The sequence below is a fragment of the Meriones unguiculatus genome, chromosome 5 (assembly GCF_030254825.1).
Source record: "Meriones unguiculatus strain TT.TT164.6M chromosome 5, Bangor_MerUng_6.1, whole genome shotgun sequence".
Taxonomy (NCBI): Eukaryota; Metazoa; Chordata; class Mammalia; order Rodentia; family Muridae; genus Meriones; species Meriones unguiculatus.
Genome location: NC_083353.1, coordinates 52,076,476 through 52,097,354, shown reverse-complemented (window position 1 = coordinate 52,097,354; position 20,879 = coordinate 52,076,476). Strand labels below are relative to the sequence as shown.

Here is a 20,879-nt window from a genome sequence, read left to right as displayed (position 1 = left end):
GGCTGTTCGAGGGTGCAAAGTTGTGTACACTGAAGCCAGTCGTGACTGGCGCAGACTGAGGTTTTTGGCGCATTCTAACTGTTGCGCTTACACGTGGGGAAGATGAGGGCTTGTAGTCCCACACCCTGTAAAGCAAGCCTGGAGTTCTGCTGATGCGCTGGCAAGAGCAGAATCTGCGCTCCTCCCGGAACTCACGGCGCTGACCACGCCCCCGCAAGAGCCCCGCCCTCCCGTGGCCCCGCCCCCTCCCGACCACATTCCTCCGGCCAGACTTGAGCTACGCTTGGCGGGCGGCGGCGGCGGGAGGGTCCCACCGGGCCGGCGATTGTACTCGCGGGCCTAGGGCTGCGTGAACCTGCAGGCTCCCCAGAGGGACCGGCGGGGCGCGTGGCGGCCGGACCGGTTGTCAGGGATCGGCCCCGGGGTCCGGCGGCCTCGGGGACAGTCGCGGGCGCGCGGCTCGGCCTGGGTCGCCGGGCGCCGGCCCGGGCCGCTCCAGCGGCGGCCGTCATGTGGTGCCTGCACTGCAACTCAGAGAGGACACAGTCCCTGCTGGAGCTGGAGCTTGACAGCGGGTAAGGCGGGGCCGGCGAGGGCGGAGGCCGGCGCAGGGAGGTGGGCCCCAGCCGGGGTGGAATCGCCAGCAGTGGGGGATCGTGCAAGTGTGTGCCAGAGAGGGGCTGCGGGGGATTTGTGTGACTGTGGGGCAGCACTCCTGGCCTGCCTGCTAAGAGCAGGTCTCTATTAGTGAGGGTGTGTAAGGATAGAAGTGGGTTTGTAGGGACAGGAGTTCTGTGGGGCTGTGGGGGAAACTAGATTCGGTGTGCGTGTGAAGGGCAAGACAGCAAATGGCCAGGAGTCTGTCAGGGAAGCTACCCAGCTCTGTCTCTGTCTGTGTTTGTGTCCGATTTCAGTGCACAAGCTGCTAGGGGCCTCTCCTACAAGTCTGATTGTTGGAAACCCTGGGTCTGTCGGCAGCTACGTATTCACTCTGTCAGGGAGACTCCAGCAAGGGTGTGCTGCAGGGGTGTGTGTGTGTGTTTAAATACTGCACAACCTGGAAGGCCACCTGGGCAGGTGCTCTGATGCCTGGAGTTTGTGTGGCTGCTGTTTTTGACCAAGTGCAGATATTAGTGAGGCTGCTGGTTGGGAGGGTGGGTGTTGTTTACCTGATGGAGTGAAGCTTGTGCCTGGTCCAGTAAGAAATCTGATGGCTCCGAAAAGCCTGCCCCTCTTGGTTTTAGGGGCCTATGGGAGGCTGTCTGAGTACCCTAGGCCTATGTTTATGGAGAGAGGGAGACTGTGTGTGTGTTAGGAATATTGATTTTCTCTTGCTTGGCAGCACAGCTGCCCCAGAGCTGTCTGCAGGCCCCTCCATGAGCAGGGGTTTGGGGTTGAGAGGATTTGTTGACAATTGGACTGGGCCTCTCTCTGGGGGAAGCCCACCTAGAGACCTTTAATCTTTCATTAAAATTTTTCACAAAGCCTGCCTAGCAGTTGCAATGAAAACATGGGTGTATTCTGCTGTACCCCATCCCACCCAAGCCTGGGATTCTGGGGCTGAGGTTTTTATGGAGCTGTGGGAAGAGGCGCCATTTCCTAAGACCCAGTACTCCCAGCATCTGAGGCAAAGGCCAGGCAAGCTGCAGCTGCAAAACCATTTGTGTAGAATTATGGGCTCCACTTAGTATTGGCGGGTCACCATCAGATCCCACAGGTGTTCAACACCCTGCACACTTCCTCAGCCGTCCCATCCAGTGTTTGCATTCCTGTCCTGTGGTGCCAGCATCCTCATATTGCAAGAGAGCAAAGAGTTTGAGCCTTCAGTCTCATCATTATTAAGGTTCTGTGGTCTATTGAGTGCCTAGTGTATGTATACTAGTCTCTAGCCTAAGGACCAGGGAAAGGCACAACAGTGAACATAGCTCAGAGTTGTGGTTTTTGTCTCCATGTAGCCAGCAGTCTAGGGATGACCATGATCATAATATGACCATGAGAAATGGGTCAGTGGTTTCTCTCCATACCACTTTTTCCCTGGAGCTGAAGGGGATAAGGGTTGTTTTGTTTTTGTTTTTGTTTTTGTTTTTCTCTTTCCATTAGAACCTCCCAGTGTTGCCACTTTAGCTGGTGTGTCCATGGCTGCCTCCATTGTATTTCTGTTCCACATCCATCAGCAAAAGTTGCTCTGTGTCTCTGGTGGACATCTTCCAGCTGCAGGGGTTCCTGCCTAGATCGTGGATCTGGGTTGCTGCTTCACAGCTGCTCTGCAACCACAGTGGGGCCAGGTGTTCTAGAGAGCAAGGAGCCCTGCTTATGTGCAGCCCTCCTTTGGTTACAGTGCCTTGCTAGGACTTTCTTGCAGCTTACTTTCACCTAGCCATCCCCTGCTCCCTAAACTCAGATAGGAGCCAGCATGCTCCAGAGACTTAAAGAACCCTAGTCTCAGTCGTCACAGGGCCTCAGGTCACTCTCAGACTGGCACACTACCCTGCATGCACAGGCTTCTTGCACAGAATTGGTCATCTGATGCTTCACTGTTTTCCCACATCACAGCAACACAGGATTGGTTACCTTTGTTTTCTAAAAGAACACAAGCAAAAACAGAGAGCCCAGTGGCCATACCTGAACCACAGCAGCTCAAAGGGCTCAGGTCCAGATGTTGGCAAGAGGCTAGGCCTCTGGAGGCCCCTGCTAGGACTTCAGGCTTTTGTTCAAGGAAGTCGGACTATGAACTAGTTGTGCTAATATTTACACAGCTTTGGCTTAAAACATGGATAAGACTGACAGCTGCATGGTTGAATAGCCTGATGACTGGGCAGATGGGTGTTTGTGGAAGGGATTGGACAGGCACTCAGGGTGTGTGTGTGTGTGTGTGTGTGTGTGTGTGTGTGTGTGTGTATGCGTGTGTGTGTGCATGCACATGTGTGAGCACATTTACCTGGCTACATTGTAGAGACATGAAATCCTGGTTTGCTGGAGCTTCAGGAGTCTAGAACAGCAGGAAGATGGCTCAGGGAGATGAGTTCTTTCAAATCACAGGTCACTTTGTAAATTAGTGCAAGTTAACACAGCCCTCTGGTCCTTAGTTTCCCCTTTAATGATAGGGCATGACAGTAGTGCCTGGCAGGGGCTTTTCAGGTATGGGTGGCCTTCCATGGCTGGCCAGCCCTGAAGCCACCAACCAGTCCGCTGTTCGGTTTGTCCAAGTCAGCACTGTGCACTTCCCAGCTGCCAGTGACCCGCTGCGTTTTCTTCCTTCCTCTTTTGTAAATTTCCTTTGAATGATGATGACGTGTGAAATATCCGCCCAGCAAGCACAGAGGCAAGGCAACCACCCAGCTCTAGTGGGCTGGGACTGGACCATGGCTGGAGGCCTGGGGGAGATTCTCTGTGGAGGTGTGTTTGTCTGGAGAGAGGACACTCAAGGCTGTTGAGTGTGATTTACCCTGAGTCCTCAAAAGCAGATCCTAATGACTTTAAAGGCCATTAAGGCTCTTGAAGAATTAATTGCTGTGGCCTTAGAGGATCTGGCTGATCCACTGCGGGAGCTGCTGCAGAGAGAAAATTGATGGCAATTATGGGGAGAATGTGGCATGGTGCCAGCTGGGCCTGTCCCAACTCTGGCTTTATTGAATGGTAGCCCATGGCATGTGCCCCTATCTAGTACAGCACCTACCTACCCCATGATTAGACTGGCCACTGCATCCAGGAATGCAAGTGTGAATAGGTATAGGAGGTTGACCCAAGGGGTACTCAGCCTCGGGCTTGCCTGTGTTCTTTCATTCACATGACATCTACTGAGCATCTCCTTGGTCAGGCCTTGAACTGATAGGTACTCTGTTATGTCATAGAGCCTTGACTTTGTCCCTTCCCGTTGAGCAGTATTGAGTATGTTACCTACCCTCTCTGAGCCTTGATTGTCTCACCCATGAAATGAGACTGTAGCTGTGAGTGGTGGTGGGTTTGCGATGAGCAGGTCTTCCCACAGAAGCCCAGTGAATGGTTGCTTCTGTCACTGTCTAGCTTTTCCCTTCTGTGACAGGACAGCTGTATTAAAATGGTCCCCAGTATCTTCTCTTCTTTAGACTGGTTTTGGGACCCTACATGGGAACACTCTCTGAGGCCGCTCACTTAGAGTTTGTTGTCTGTGTCATTTGTTTGTGGCCACAGCTTCTCTGTTCATCATGGAAGTGGCATCCTTCGCATTTTATTCTCTTGATGCAAGGTCTTTCTCCACAGTGACAGTTCAGTTTGAACTGTCAGGATTCAGGCATTCTGTAGAGCTTTCATGAAACTTCCTTCCTGCTTGCAAAGCAGGGAGACTCACTGTATTTGCTTTTCCTTTCTGTTCAAAGGTCAGTGCAGTAATAGTAATAGCCACATGGCTGTGCATAGCGGTACAGTGTGTATATGTGTTTCTTTATTTAGGAGTACAGGCTTCTATCCCTCATTTCAGATGTGGGGAAGTGGTGCAGAGCCCCTAGCCAGGAATTGCTGAGCTGGATTTGCACCCTGTCTGTCTGGCTTCAGGGCCTGTGTGTACCACAGCCAGGATCTATTTCCTCTGGGATTAACTCATGTCTGGCAAAATGTCACTAGTGTAAATAGATCTGGTATCCCCTGGTGTCTGGATTCCCAAAATTTTCCCAAGTGCCCCAGCCTGTACCCTGGTCAGTGACAATGTGCCAGGCTCTCCTGACATCTCTTTCCCAACAGACTACAAGACCCCCTTCTCTGCATTCTACAGGGGGTATATGGGTAGTACCACTTCTCCTCCTCCTATTCCTCCTTCTCCTCCTCTTCTTCCTCTTCCTCCTCCTTCTAATATTTTCATTCTATGTGCAGTCCCAACTCCAGCTATGTATGGCCTGGGGTCTCAGGGACAAAAGCTGACTCTTTTGCTGATTCACTGAGGGACCAATGCAAATGCAATAGGCTTCCACATGGTGAGGAAACCCATGGCTTCTGGCATGAAAGGACAGATGGCTGTGGGCGGTGAACTTAATCCCCTGGAGAGGAGGAGGATGGTTAATAAACTGGAAGATTTGGAAGAGGCCCCAGCTGGGAACAGCATCTCATACACACAAACAGAAAGGGTTCCCCCAAATTGCCTACTGCCCAGGCTGGATTGTAATCTGTCAGCAACCTGAATACATTCTCCCAGAGACCCGCTTTAAAAGAAGTGTCTGGTATTATTGTTTCTCCTTTGACTGGAAGCTAGGTGGTGTGGGCACTCAGATGCAGAGAGAGCATTTGAACCAGAGCTTGTGGTCCCACTAAGCCCTTACTAGAAAGTGGCTATAGTTGTCATTTATTTTGTGGGTTTGTATGTGTTTATTAGTAAGTTTGAAGGGTCACCTCTCCCTCAAGAGGAGACTGCTTAGAAAGGCCTGTCCCTCACTGGCTGTCAACTTCCTCTGGCTTTCTGTTTCCATCCCTATAAAGGTCCTGTGGTCACCTGTAGATAAGGGTGCTCAGCCCATTTGTTGGGAGCAGACTCATCGACTACCTGTATCCTGACCACAGCCTCAGCTCTGCTCCCCACTGTCTCTGCGATTTAATCACATCCCATAGCCTTTCCGCACCTCATTTTCCCCACTTATGAAGTGTAGATGATGGCAGGTGGCTGTGGAGTAGCTGTGAGGACAGGAACCACTGATTCACATGGCACTCTGTGGAGGTGCACAGAACCAGTAGTGACAAGTGGTAGCACTGAATATTCATGCTGGTGTGACTCTCCAACACTAGAACAGAACCATGTTGCTTGTTAGGGGAAAATACCTTACTGGGCAGGAGTAGTTAACTTCACTTTCTAGCCACAGAGAAAACTCGTTTTAAAAGAGGGAGGGAGGCAGACATAGCAGTGAGGGGGCCCAGAACTGTCATGAATTTGACAAGGCAGAGCGGGAAAAGGGCAGACCAGGAGGAAGTGATGAATGTCCACAGGCTAGTGTGCGTGTAGTGCTGTGAACCCCTGCTAAGAAGCACCCAGAGGTGAAGGGAATTGCTTGGCCACAGATTGGAAGGGGAGCCAGAAAGGTAGCTCGCTGTTCAGCCAAGGCACCTGTGTGCTTTAGGAGGCAGAATCCTAAAACCAGGGATGCTGGACACTGCAGACCTTAGGAAGAGTGCCCAGCCCAGAGGCAGATGGAGTAGGACTGTGGGACCTAGGGCTCAGCGGGTGGCCTCTGTTGGGTGGAGCTTTGAGCCACTCTGGTGGTTCTGGTCCTGTCTGTTCTGCTTCTGGCACCTCAGGCCCAGGGCTCAGGGCCTGGCTTAGTCCTGGCAAGGGGAGATAGGGAGCACTCCTTAGCCACCCTACCACCACCCCAGGTTAGAAGCGATGTCAGTGGCTATAGGATGGCAATGAGAGCTGAAGGAACCTGGCCAGAGTCCCAGATCTGCCCCTTTCTAGATGTGTTACTGGGGCAAGTGGTCACCGCTCTGAGCTGCTGCTGCCTTATCTGTCAGTGGGGACTATGCAGGGAGAGCCATTGTGGGTGTGGCTCACAACAGATACCCAGTCCATAACAACAGGAAAGAAAGGGTGCTGGGTTTAGACAAAGCCCCAACTACTTTTAGTGGGTCTGACTATTAGCTCAGGCTTTCAATGGGATGTGGCCAGGTGACAGAATAAGAACAACAGAAGATGCATTCCAGGGCCTTTGAGTGGTACACACACATTGGAACTTCCCATGAACACTGTGGAATTGCTGCCATCATTCCATTTTACAGGCAAGGAAACTGAGGCTGGACAGACAGACATACTGAGCTTTGCAGTATGTAGGTAAGGTTTTCTGGTTGGTGAGAAAGCCAGCCTTAGGCACTGTGGTGATGTGACACGCAGGCATAGTACCCTGGATGAAGATGGTCAGAAGGGTGGAAGTGGCAGCTATAGAGAAACCAGAGCCTATAAGACCCTTCTGGGCTCACCCAACCCCCATTGACAGTGTGGGGCTCCTGTGTGCCCCCATGGAATGGATGCTAGGGTGTACTGCCATTTGCCTCTCTGGGTCCATTTGCCAGCCACAGAAAGTTACCTGTTGTTTCTCAAGATTGCCCTATGGTTTCAAGACCGGACAGGGTCAGCGCTCTACTTGCCATGACAGGAGAGAAGGGTGAATCAGTCCAAGCAGGGAATGGGAATGCAGTGCCTACTAGACACTTTAATTCCTGCTAAAATGCTTGGGTCCAGCCATCATATTCAGTCATGGTGTGAGTTTCAGGTTGTGTCCCCAAGCTGTAAGTCCTGGTGGGACTGGGACTGGGGAATAGCTCTTTGCTGCTGAGGAGCAACCGGCTTGCTCAGGGCCCCTTTGGGCCGGCTGCCCAGTCAAATCAGTCCCAGTGCTTAAGTGTATGCACTTTAAGCTTGTTCTGTTTTGAGGCAAAATGCCCTCAGAGGGTAAGAGGCCTCGATGCAAAAGCAAGTCTTTTAACTAAATGTTTAGTATGGCAAATTACTTTTTAATATTTTTTTAATATTTATTATCTTTATGTGTATGTGTATGTTTGCCTGCATGTATGTATGTATACCGTTTGTGTGTGGTACTGATGAGGTACTGAGGAGGCCAGAAAAAAGCTTGGGTTCCTTGGAACTAGTTTTGTAAGCTTCCATGTGGGTGCTGGGAATCAAATTCATTTCCTCTGCAGGAACAGCAAGTGATCTTAACTGCTAAGCCCGTTATAGAAAATTTCAAATGCCTGAAGAAATATAGAATAGTATTATTAATTAATTCCGTGGGCAATTCATCTTATTGCCATCTATTCTTTTGAAGCAAATTCCTCTGATTTTGACTCTGGGACCTGGCTCATGGTAGCCTTATCCTGGCCTGGAAATATGCTGTTCCTGGGGTGGGTGCCTTGCACAGCCCCTAGCCATGGTGACTCCATTCTAAGAACCTTACACTTGGGTCAGCTCCCAGTTAGTGATGTACTGATGCCTGACCCATTTGAGAGGCCTGCTGTCTGAAAGAGGCTGTGCCTATGGCTCCCTCATTGGTTATGTGTAAGACTTGTTTCTCTGTCACCTCAGGACCCCTGAGAGTGAGGCCATGGAAATGGGCTCTTGGCTTCTCCCATGAGATCTGTTGACTCAGGTTCTCAGCTGAGTGTAGCCTGCTGTGAGTCAGGCTATGGCTCTTGCCTCCCTCTTGCTTAGCCTGTTGTTTCCTTTGACATGCTGCCATTCAGTGTCAGGGTCCCAAGCCTTCACCCAGCCCCTTCCTCCTTCATCCAGGGTTTGTAGTTCCACCCCAGCCCAGGCCCAGCTAACACTAGGCAACTAACACCACCTCTCTCTCTCTCGAGGGGTCTGATGGGTACCTACAGCCCAAGTCCTGGAGAAGTTTTGTTCCCTTCTCATCTCTACTGTTTCTCCCTGTCTAGTCTGTCCCACTAAGGCTCCCCGACACCTCTTTTGGCCTGTACTCTTAGGGGCTGGCCAGCCCTCAGTGCTAGGTTGGGAGCCTTGTCACATAGTAGGTATCTAGATGTCAGTTGCTGTCATTATTATTAATGTCTTATGACTATCCTTGCCACCTACCACAGTTCTTGGCACATAATAGAGAGGACTCAACCAGGTTTGGTCAGAAAAGGCCCGAATTGTTTCTGGCTCTGTCTCAGTGCAGGGAGCATACTTAGGTGAGACTCCCACCCTTACCCTGGGGGTGGATGCTTCTGCTTTCACAGGGCAATCCCCCTCCTTGAGCTTCCTCCTGCTCATCACCTCTCACCTGTTGACAGGGTGTGATGCAGCGATAACACTCCTAAAAGCACCTCCTGGCCTGCAGGCCCCAGTTGAAGATTGTGGGTATGTCATCATGAGGCCCTGTGTAGTCAGTAATATTTCCACCTTCTTTTGCTTTGTTTTGTTTTGTTTTCGAGACAGGGTCTTACTTCATAGCTCTGGCTGTCCTGGAACTCACTGTGTAGACCAGGCTGGCCTTGTACGCACAGAGATCCACCTGTTTCCGCCTCCCAAATGCTGGGGTTAAAGACATGCACCACTATACCTGGCTGATACCCCCACCTTATAGAGTGCAGGCCTAGAGAAGCCTAGCTCCTAACCTGTGTTCATAATCCCTGCCTGAGGCGTATGCAGTCACTGGGAGAAGGTCTTGTATGCCAGTGATGTAGGGAATCAGGGGTGGGGCAGATGAGGGTCTTAGGGGACTGAAAAAACAGTGAGATCCTACTGGCTGCTCTGCCCTGTGTGACTAGGAGTAGTGGGCTGGCCCCAGAGGGACCCAGAGGGATATAAGCAGGGAACAGAGAAGTAGCCGAGTCTTGGGGGGGGAGGGGGTAGTCCACATCCCAGTTGGCAGAGCCCTCCCCCATCCCTTTTTCTGTGAGGCTTATGGCATTGGTTAAGTTTTCATCTGTCTGTGCCTTGGTTTTCTTCCTTCACAAAATGGGAAGGCGGACAACCCAGCGTGCCTTCAGAAGTTTGCCATTTGTGATATCTAGGTGCTCCTCATTGTAGGTGCTGGGTGGTCCTGTGTGGCAGTTGGGTCTTCAGTTGTGATACACTATCCCTTGGATTTCATGTTAAATATGGTGGGCTGTCCTTGTGTCAGGTGGGGCAGGAGTAGTTTACTGTGCTCTCTGCCCACTTTTGCCATGTACTTGGGGCCTCTGGGAGCTTTACGTCTGGCGCCAGGCAGAGTGGGCCAAGAGGTTGCCTGTCACACAGGCCTCTTTCTCCCTGGCACAGCCCATACTCTCCAGGGCTGCCTCCCCAGCCTGTGCCTCCCCCTTCCCCCCAGCCCTCCCAGGGTGTCCCTGGGGCCCAGCCTGGCCCTGTCTGCTGGAGCCTGCCACAGAGAGCCGCTTTATTTAAGTCCATTTTGCGCGTATGGAAATAACTAGAGGACTCTGTATTTAATTTGGCTCAGCCGGGAAGATTTTTGGCTCTGTGTGTGTATGTGTATTCTGAAAAATCTTTCCGAGCAAGCCCCGGGGTCGGAAGCTTCTGGTCATCTTTGTGCATTCAAAACCAACAAGAGCCGCCCTGCTAGCTGGGGTAAGCTGGCAGAGGGCGGGCTGCAGGGAGTGGTCCATGAAAGTAAGAAGGGAGGAGGAAGGGGGAGGCTAGATAAGAACTTGGTAGCAACTGTGGGGAACTTTGCTCCTGGACCCAGCAGGGAGTGATTTGGAGTAAACAGAGCTTTTTTGAATTCTCCCTGATGTGTCTGTCTCCAGAGCCATCGAGGGTTTAGCTGGGTAGTGGCATGGGGAGCATTCTTGATGCCCTGGGACATCACTGAGCCCTTCACTAGTCAATGGCACAGGGCAGGACAGCCCAGTGTGGGAGCTGTTATTGGCAAGGCTTGTCTTTACTTGACCCCATGTTTCCAGTGGTCAGGAGCACTAGCCAAAGTGACCCCAGAGAGGTGTGGTCAATTGCCTCAGGTCATACAGCACTTCACCTACTCGGCCCTGGGTACCTTTGGAGCTGTGAAATGTTTTCCCAAGCATGGGCTGATATTCTTGGTGGGCAGAGAATGCCATTCTGACGGTTTGAAATAAGTACTGCCATCTGGTGACGTTTTAAATAGTGTCCTCATTCTTTGAGACCCAGACTCAAGATTGTCTGGCACACAGAGGCATGGCAGCTCTCATGACCTACCATGAGTGGGTTGTGGTCAGTGTAATGAGGTGGCCTTTGTGGAGTCTAATAAAAACCCACACTCTGAGGACCCATCGAGGGCAAGGCCTCAGCTCCTCGCCATCCCTGCAGAGCTCTGCCCTGGGGACTCTGCCTTCTAAATGAGGCTTCTTGGGAATGATGAGTGGGCCTTGCATTTCATCATCACACAGATCTCCACCACAGACGGGGGGTGGGGAGGTGGGAATCCGTGATGAGATCATGGGGACTGTGGCAGAGTATAGTACAAGCACTCTAGAGCTGGCCGCGGCTTCTACCCCTGGGTTGTAGGCCCAGGTGGCAGGATTCTTAGCTGTTGCCCCCTCTAAGAAGTCAGAATTCTTGTATCCAATCTCTAGATGTTAAAATGGTACCAACTTACTCTTTATTTTTGTTTGTTTATTTAGTTCTTTCGTTCGTTGGTTGGTTGGTTGGTTTGTTGGTTGGTTGGTTGGTTGGTTGGTTGGTTGGTTGGTTGGTTGGTTGGTTTTGAGACAAGAGTTCACTGTTGTACCCCAGGCTGGCCTTGAATTTGTGATCCTCTTGCTTCAGATTTTCAAGTGCCGAGATATGGGCATGTAGCACTATGCCTAGTTTATTCTAATTTTTAAGACAAAATATTGTGGGAAGCCACACCACACGCTGCCAGTCTGTGCTGGAATAATGTACTAAGAGCCCTGTGCCCTCAGAGACTTTCTATGAGCAGGGACTGCCTAACCTCCCAGCCAGGTGGATGGGCCTTACCTTTACCCTGGCCTTGGTCTAGAATCTCTGGAAAGGCTGCCCACAGCGGGTCATTAGTGTAAGCTTTCCTCTGAGTCTAGGCCTCTGCCCTGTTTGGTGCTATGGCCCTGGGATGTGGGACAGCATCCTCAGGCATGATGGGGCATTCTGCAGATCGTGGTGACTGTGCGAATGACACCTTGCCAGACTGAGGACTGGCTGGGCTTGATTGCAGGGCGTTTGCTTCTGCCCCCCCACCCAGAGCCTCCTGTCCCCTTTGCCAGCTGGCTCTCCTCCCAAGTGAGGGTGTGTGTTGCCAGCCTGTGTCAGGGGCTCTGTTCCTACTGCCTTTGTCTGGCCTGCTAGAGCACAGCTCCTAGAAGCATCCTGGGTTTGTGAGAAGTGAGCAGATTCAGTGGCCCTGAAGCTGAGCCCAGTGTGTCCCAAAGGGTGTATCTGCATTGTCCTCCATACTTGGTGACTTGAGGCCAAGGAACTGTGCTATAATATGATGAATTTGTACCTATGTGGCATCTGTAGCATCTCCACAATGTTGCTTCCTACCATGTGTGTTACCTGTAAGCCTCCCTAAGCCTCCCACCCATGGGAGGCAGGGGCCAGGGGAGAGGGAATGCACCAGACCATGTCATTGTCTTTTCTCACCTCAATGTGGCTTGTCTAAACTGGGCTCTGGATCAGAAGATCTGGTCCCACTTACTCAAGTCCTTCACTGTCAGCATCATTCAACCATTTGACGTCTGTGCCCAGCCCTGTTTGGGTCCTGGGGTTGTCTTGTGAGCAAATGGATACCTCTGCCCTCTAAGCTGATACTCTTGGGAGAGGGCTAAGGAGATCCCAAGTGGTGATAATTGTAGGTGTCTGTACCCTTTTCTTACTCCTGCATGCTGCTGATAGGGTGCACGTAGCTAGCTAGACACCTGCACTGTTCACATGGATGCTAGGCCTTCCCTGGTCCTGGGCTAGGGAGTGTTTGTACATAGCAGGACTCTTGTGTTTCCTTTGATGGGCCTCTCCGAGGTCGTGGATGGGCAAGGCTGGCTGGTTTCACTCTCTGGGCCTGGCTCAAAGCCGAGGTTGATACTCAGAACTTTCTGTGGATCAACACTCCAACAGAGCCAAGAGACTGTCCATTCTGTCCCATTCCCCCACCATGCACCCACCGCTGCTTACAGTGGGAGGGAGGGCTGGCTCAGAGGCCGGATGGATGACCAGCCTTCTAGAACATGTTGTTGACAGGATAGGACACTGTGAGAGCCTTGCTGCAGGGTCTGGGTCAAGGGACACAGAGCCCTTTCTTCCTTCCCTGTGGTGATGCACTGGTGAACAGACTTGTGTGAGGTCAGCTGCCCAGGACACTGAGGAAGGAGTTCCTGCTCAGCCTGCCCTCTGGGCTCCCAGACACTCCCACCAACTTCTCTGTGTTGTCGCAGAGGGGCAACATTGCCCCACATGAAGAAGGGAAATGGAGGCTCAGAAAAGGTGGTGTGCAGTCACGAATGTATAACTCCAACCCATAACACACTGGACAAAAAGAACAGTTGTTGGGAGGGCAGGTGCCATGCTGAACGGGGTGGGACACATGGGCAGGCTGCTAGCCATGCCTCCTGTTAGCCTGGGGCAGCCCCATCTGTCTCTGCACACCAGAATGTCCCCTAAATGGCTCAAGAAGCCCCCAGATCCTGACCTCTGCTCCTCCTGCCGCCTGCCTGGCTCTGGGCGGCAGCTGACAAGTTAGTGAAATGCTGAGTGTTAGTTCAGTAAGCAGAGCTCTAAAAATAGCCACTGCTCTGAAAAGCCCATTGTTTGGAGACCCATATTTTTCTACATATATAAAGGTAGCTTCTGGCAGTCTGGTGCGGGTAGTCAGAGAATGCCACAGGCTGTGGGCTGGACCAGGGCTGCAGTGCATCTTTCTCCAGCTGGGACCAGTAACAAATCAGTAAGGTTGTAAAGCCAGAGCCAGGCCAGTGTCCCCATGAAGGTAGTGCTTGGGTTGTGCTAGAGTAGCCCCAAGGTATCCCAAGTACCCAGGATGCCTCTGGCCACAGAAGCCATGGGAGCTGGACCTCACTCTCTATATATAGCAGGCATGGGCCAGAGTGATCCTGAACTGCCCAGTGCAGAGTTCAGGCTGTGGCCTGTTGGGATATGGAGGAGTGAGCAGCTGACTGGCCTAAGAGAACCCAGCCCTGCTCAGAGCCCTGTTTCTGGCAGCTCTTTCTAGAACTGTGCTCCTGCCTATGTCCCCTGTGTGAACACCAGAACCACTGCCCTGCCTGAGGTCCAGCACCCTTGACTCCCACCCAGTCTTTTATTTTTTTTCTTAGCCACAGTCTTCCACTGATACCTCCACCCCCCATTCCTCTACCAGGGCCTGCAGCTGCTATGCAAATAATATATAAAAAGGTTCTGAGGTGGGAGCTGGATCGTAGATGACTAGCCAGGAGACTAGTGGGATTAAGCTGAGCTTGGTAGCCCTTTGGGTACAGAGGAGGGGGCCAGGAGGCATGGCTGGGTCTTGTGAGTCTTCAGGGTCATAGCGATGATGTAATTTCCCAGTTCTGGGTAGGAGCTGAGGTGGGATGTGGTTGGAGCTATGCCTTGATTGCATCACTGCTGTTATAGGGAGGGGTCCAGTTAACAGGAGGCTCCAAAGGGACTATGGGAGAGGCTACAGGAGAAGACCAAGTGGTCAGGGCAGTATCCCCGGTTGGTGTCCACTGGTTGGTAGCAGGTAGGCCAGTCAAGTGGTCAGAGCTGGCTCTGCTTTAGGGATGCCAACAGATGGGCAGGAGAAAATGTGTGTGAGAGAGCTGCCAAAAGGATAAGCTGCCCTCCTGGAGGTGGGAGGGGTAGAGTATAGCTCCACCCCCTGCTGCTGAGGACTCCTGCTTTGCTGGGTCAGGGGATGTTGGGTCCTCTGATTATCTGTGTCCTCATTAATGCAAACTTCAGAACAGGATAAAAGCAGAAATCCACCTGATACCCCTCCCCACCTCCATCCAGTCCTGCAGGGAAAGTTTCTGCACTATTAGAAGTGCATGTTTACCAACTTTTGATCTAAGAGCTGTGTTTCCTGGTTACCCAGCTAGAGCCCTGGTGATGTGGTTGAATGGTTGTCAGGGCCCATGTGTCCCCTGAAGACTTGGGCTCTAACATGGGCCCTAAATCTTTCACTCTTGTGTTCCCAAATGGCCTCCACATTCCAGACCTGGCTGCATCTAAAGCTTTGAGCACAGGGCTCATACTCTGCTCTCTCATGGGCTCTCTGTTCTACTGGACCCCTGCCCAGATCCCTGGCTATGTCAACACCCTCCATGCATGATCTCTCTCTCCCAAATCATACTCATTCCAGCTCTTCTGGGTCAGTCTTAGAGGTCTCCGCCCTCCTCCCTGGGGGATAGGGGGATTCCCTCAGTCTCTAAGACTCCTGAATCACCAGCAGCACACAATCCTTCCAGGAACCATTTACCAATGGAGTGCAGGACCTGCCAAGGAGTGGCTTCCCCCACCACTCTATTTTCCCTTAACCCATACCTTTGTGTCTTTGCACTCTGCTCCTGAGGCCACAACAGCCTAGGAACATTCCATGGTAAAAGGACTAAGGACTACCCTGACTAAAATCCTGACTCAGCTGAAGCCTCCATGAGCCACAGAATGAAGAGCAGCATGTCCCAGTGGTTTTCCTGAGCTGGCTCTGGCCTACCTAGGGAGTGAGCTGGACCAGAGCCACTCAGGAGACTAATTAATTTTCCCAACCCTGTAAGCACCACCCCTGTCTCCCCTCGCTACCTCCAGCAACTCCTCCATGTCACTGCCTCCCCTCTGCTTCTGACTCCTTGGCCCCAGGACTTCCTTAAAGAGACCTATGGTGATAGCCCTCCCCTTGGAGCTGTGCCAGCCCTACCCATGCATAGAGGACACAGTCTCCTCACTTCCTCCCCAGACCCTGCTCTGGTTCTGTGTTAACAACCCCAACTAGCCAACTTGAGGCTATGATGGAATTCATGGGACCCCAGCCCAGTAAGAGACTAAGTCTGCCCCCTGTCTTTGATTAACCTCAATTAATGCCACCCAAGCAGCTAAGAGCCATACAGAAGCCCTCGTGAGAGCCTGTGAGGCCAAAGAATGGTTGGCCTAACCTACTCCAGCCTCCCATCTTGAAAATCAGAAACCCTGTCTAGGGAGGCCTCAAGAGGCATGCACATGCCAGGAAGCTGTTTGCCTCTGGCAGATACAGGCTGCCTAGAATCTGGCCCAAGACACTTAAATGTGGATGCTTAAGCACAGATAGTTTAGGAACCCTAGCCCAGTCCCAGCCTGCCCTGAAGAGGGTGCTTCCCCATAAGATGCAGTCTCCTCCTTGTTCAAACATTATAGTGTACTGAGTCTTTTCATAGCACTGTCTTTGGATTACATATTCTAAGTCCTCTCTAGGTGGTTAACAGTGTGTGGGTGGGTATGGGCAGGACCTGTGTTGTTGCATCTCAGATAAGACTGTGTATGAACCTCACTCTCAAGGAAGAAATACAAGTGGGTTGGTGCTAGGCTCAAGCCAACCTTCCCGGAGTGTTGGTTTCCCTGGTTTACTGTGTGGGATAGGAGAGGAGGCTGAGTTACATGTGAAGCTTAGAACATTCCTAGGTGTGTAGACCTTAGCTTGCCTTGACCATCATCGGCACTAGTGGTAAACAGCAGGTCCCTGGAACCACCTCTGACTAACATTTTTCTTGAGAAAAAGTCACTTATGACTTCACAGACCATAATTAGAGACATCCAAGGCAGAAAGGTCAAGGCCTTTACCCGGACCCTGACTCACACACAGTTAGAACTTGAGCCAGGGCCAGAGTCAGGATGTGGCATCTTAGTTGGCCCCTGGGGTCTGGTCAGAGTTACTTTTCCCCTGGAGTTTTGAGTCCAGAGATCCCAGACTTTCTCTTTGAGCTAGGGGCAGGGCCTCAGAGATCCCCTCATGAGGTTGTCCTGGGCAGCTGGGCTCCTCCCACCTCCAGTCAGAGTAAACAGCCTTTAGAAAGTGTGTTTCTTTCATGTGTGGAGCTCTCACTGTGCAGAGGCAGTGCAGGATGGCACAGTATCAACACTGCTATGCCCAGAAACAGCCATTCTCTGTTCTCATTGCATTGGAATGAAAAAGTGAGACACCACTATCCCTGCTCATGTCATACAACTACTAAGCAGTGTGCAAGCAAAAAAGCAGCAAGCAGAGTTTCTCTGTGTCCCCAGTATACTAGGGCAGCAGGACTCTGGGGTTTATTGAGTGATCTCTGCCTCACTCTTTCTGGAAAAAAATAACAGACCATCTCTTGTGAGGTACAAACATTTGAGACTGGAGAGGGTGGGAAGCTGATTTTCTGAGTCAGCCTGAAAGCCTCAGGTAGGAAGGGGCACTGGGGCAGAGAATGCACCTGTCCATGGGTGGCATCAGGCCTACCCGACCACCATGACCTCTTCTTGAACATGGGAGCTCATCCCCCGTCTACTGAAGAACCACACATGCACTCACCCCAGTTGCTGTACAAGTGGCAAGTGACAGGGTCCTCCAAAAGGAGTGGGGATTGAGATCAGATGAGAGCATGGTGCTCAGAGACTATGAGATCTAACTAAAGGCTACAGGTTGAGACCAGCCCTGTGGAACTAGGGAGATTTCCTGCTGCCCTAGTGCCCTGGGGACACAGGCAAGCAATATTTCCCACTTCTGCAGATGACCCATGCAGCTAATATACCTCCAGAGAGAGAGTGCTCACCACCTCCTTTCTCATGTTGGGACTACATGGGAAGGATTTCCATGGGGAAATCCTTTAGGACTGAGCTTATCCTTTAGGATTGAGGCAAGGGATCCTATATCTTGAGAGGGGCTGTTTCTGGCCTAGCTGACCCAGCTTGCAGTAATTTGGGTCTGACCCACAGGGTCCATCTCCCATGCCAGCTAGGATCAGATGTAGGGAATCTATATGGAACCCAGCTGAGACTCCACCCAAGATCAGCAGGAGGGAGTCAGTGATAGATTAGCAATGTCTGCAGGGGGCTGGTGAGGGAAAGATGAAAGGTCTGCCACCTCCAGCCTAGCTCCAAGATGCAGAGGCTTCTGCTGTGATCTGACAACTGCACCAGGGCTATTTTTGCTTCTGGCTTTCTGTTGAGTGCGGCACAGGGCCTCAGCTGTGTTACGGCATCAGCTCACATCAATCTTATAGTCAGCTGAAACCTCTCCAGGTCTCTTCATAAGAACAGCTGTCAGGTCAAATCTTCCCCGTCTTGACATTACTTCCCTTGTGTGGGTATAAAAGTAATTGCAGTCAGTCCCTTTTAGGTGGGCGTCTACATTTATTTCTAATCTTGCAGCGCTTAGAGACCACAGCGTTGTGAATCTTTGTATCTACCCTTTGTGTGTTGGCTTTCTTTGCCTAGAAAGATTGTTGAACCACAAACATCTTCTGAGACATGTGACAGGCAGCAACCACCTAACTGCCATAGAACATTCTAGAAACTGAATAGTTAAGGACTGTCAGGGATGTGGAATGCCAGTCTCGTCCCATTCCTTGGTCTGCGTGTAGTCTGGGAGTCTGGAAGAGATGTGGTAGATTGAGGGCTATTATTGAAGACACACTCTGGGGTGTTTAGCCTTGTCTGACAGACTTGGATTTAGGAAAATGAACCTGGGTGTCAGGAAGGTGAGACACAGAACCAGAGCTCAGGCTGGAGGAGGTGCCAGGTCAGGATGTAGGACCTGGTCTAGCTGTTGCCACCCCAGAGTCCTGGCTAGAGACTAACATACAGAACACTCCTCACTTACAGCATGGTGATGTCCTTGGAAATAGATCCTAAGTGGAAATATTATGACTTGATGTGTTGATCACTCCTCAAACTCAGAAAAATCTCAGTGCAAATGGCTGTATCCCAGGACACTGTGAGCGTCTGTGGCTGTTTTGCAACAGGGACAGTTTTTGCCCCAGCCCACCCCCAAAGAATGTGTGGTGGCACTCAGTCAACCTCATGAAGAAGCTTTAGGGGGTTATTGCAGAGAAAAGTCATCCTAGGTCCCTCCCTGAATGTCCAAGTGTCCACCAGAGTAAACTAGGACAGCCCTGCTCATGCCTGCCCTAGCATGGGCCTTTTCACTTAGCATGTCTGTGCCCCTCCCAAATCAGAAACACTCCAGTCAAGAAAAACCTCTGTTGGCGCGTGACACTGTGTGGCTTTGGATTTGTATTGTCACGATAGGTCCTTGAGGCACCTATGGAAGGTCCTGGGTGCTGGCTTTGTCCTCACGTCTGCAGCAGGTCCCCATGAAGTTGTTCACACTTTTTTTTTTTTTTACTACGACGGGATGGTTAGAGCAGAATCTTTTTTTTTTATTATTACATTTTTTTCTTTCATGTATGTGTGTGTGTGTGCAATGGCATGTGTATGGGGATCAGAGGACAACTTAAGAGAGAGTAGGCCCTCCTTCGACCATGTGGTCCTGGGGAGCAAACTCAGGTTTCAGCTTTGGCAAGCAAGCACCTTTACCTGCTGAGCCATCTCTCTGGTCCTGGGTATGGTTTTTCTGGACTGTGGACAGTCTGTTCCACCACACAATCCAGGGCTGCCATTCACATAGACATTGACAAACGGTAATTCCAGCTGACTGAGATTGGGTTGGCTCCAGAGGAGTCACTGATGAGCTGCCTTTTGGTGACTTCACCCCCTCCCTTCTTACAGACAAAGGTTTGGAGAAACCTAGTCTTCTCTCCCAAGCACATTCTGAAAACCTGTTGGTCCCAAACTGCCCAGAGCTTTAGAAAGTTCCTGTTTATCCCTGACCTCTTTCATCCTAGACTCATCCCAAAGATACTCCTCTCCAGGGCAGACACTCACTTTGGTGTCTCATCTATGGAGGCAAAGCCAGCTGGAGATAAGTCTCTGTGCTCAGCTCCTCTGCCCCAAGCTGAAGCCTATTGGATAGGCTAGAACTCCCAGGCTTGCAGGCAGCCTAGGTCCTGATCTCTCCCTGTGGCCAGGAACAAAATGCTCTGCCCTTGAAGCTGTTCTTGGGCCAAACAAGAAAAGATTCTGAGCTTGAGCACCAGGAGCCAGGCCTAGCCCACTCTTATCTGACCAAGTGCCCTGTGGTTCTGGTATAGTCTGTTGACCACCAAGTGGCTTCAGGCTCTGCTCTCTTTCTTCTGATCCAGTGCTCAGCTGGTTTGAAACCCCCTACAAAAGGCACAGGCTGTATTTCTTCCAGCCCCTGACCAGAACATGCATTCAGTTAAGGGGCATACGTCCTTGTGTGTGCTGACCCACGTGACACCAAAGTGGGACCCAGCTTTGGTGTCAGAGAGGCAGAGTGGGCTTTCCCAGTGGAGGCTGCTGTTCTGTACCCTGGGTGGCCCAATTCTAATGGGACTTATTCCCTCCTTGTGACAGTTGGTTGAAGTTCTGAGCATTTAGTGAAAAGTGCTAGTCCAAGTTTCAAAAAACTATGGGAGAATTTTCAGATCTAACATCCCCTGTGTGTGCAAACACAAACACACACACTGGGTCCAGTGATTCTGTGGTAACCAGAGATCCTTGAAGGGTGTTGTGTTTGTACTAAGCAACTAATACTACTGAAAGGAAAACTATAAGCAGACCCAGGCAAAGCATATGTCTCTAGCTCCTGATCCAGGTCCTCCTCAAAGAATGGTTGTCATACCTTAACCACTGGAGCATGTTCCATTGCCTGTCCCTGGAGGCCAGAGACAGTTGCTGCCTCGGAAGTCCTGTTTCTAAGATATGGGCCAGAAAGCAGGTACTGAGATTTGCTGCTGTCCGTGGCACAGAGCGGTTAGAGTCCAAGGGCAGGCAGCTTTGGTCCTTCCTGTTTCAGGCTCCCTTCCACAAGCCCCACCCTGGATGGACCCTCTGGAGTCTGTTCTTGCCCTGGAGAACAAACAACAGGACTCTAGCAGAACTAGGCAAGGGCAGCCTGTCTGCCAAGCTGTTTAGTGCAAGACATTCCCCATTGCTCTGAAGAGCGGACATTGGAAAGAACTGCAGCCTGGGTGGGGCCCTTCTCTTTTTTCTCTGTGCCCATTCTAGAGACCCTCCGCCCTGCCCCAAGCACTACAGGCCTTTTAAAGTCCCTGCCAGTGCCTGGGTGTCTGGTCCCGCTGGGAGAGGGAGCCTGGCAAAAGATGAGGGCTTATGTTAGAAACTCTTTAAATCAGTGTCTCCTTTTTCTTCCCATTCCTCACTAAAAAGCAACTGCAGAGGAAACCAGTGTCTGTGCAGAATAGAATGTTCCAGGCCCAGAGTTGGGATGAGTCAGCAGCCAGTCCCTCTGTCCCCATTAGTTGGCCTTGCTCCTGCCTGGCATGAAGGTACTCTGAGGGACAAGAGGCAGTGAGGTAGAAGGGGACCCATTTTCTGCTGTGGTACCTGGGACAGTGTTTATATGGGCCTCAGTTTTCTCACCTGTACAGGGAGTTACAGGTCCTCTTTG

General features: G+C 51.4%; 1 protein-coding gene across 1 annotated transcript in view; it reads left to right on the top strand.

The window, feature by feature from the left end:
- Iqsec1 (IQ motif and Sec7 domain ArfGEF 1) overlaps positions 1 to 20,879 on the top strand; it is a 326,390-nt gene that overhangs the window by 271,645 nt on the left and 33,866 nt on the right.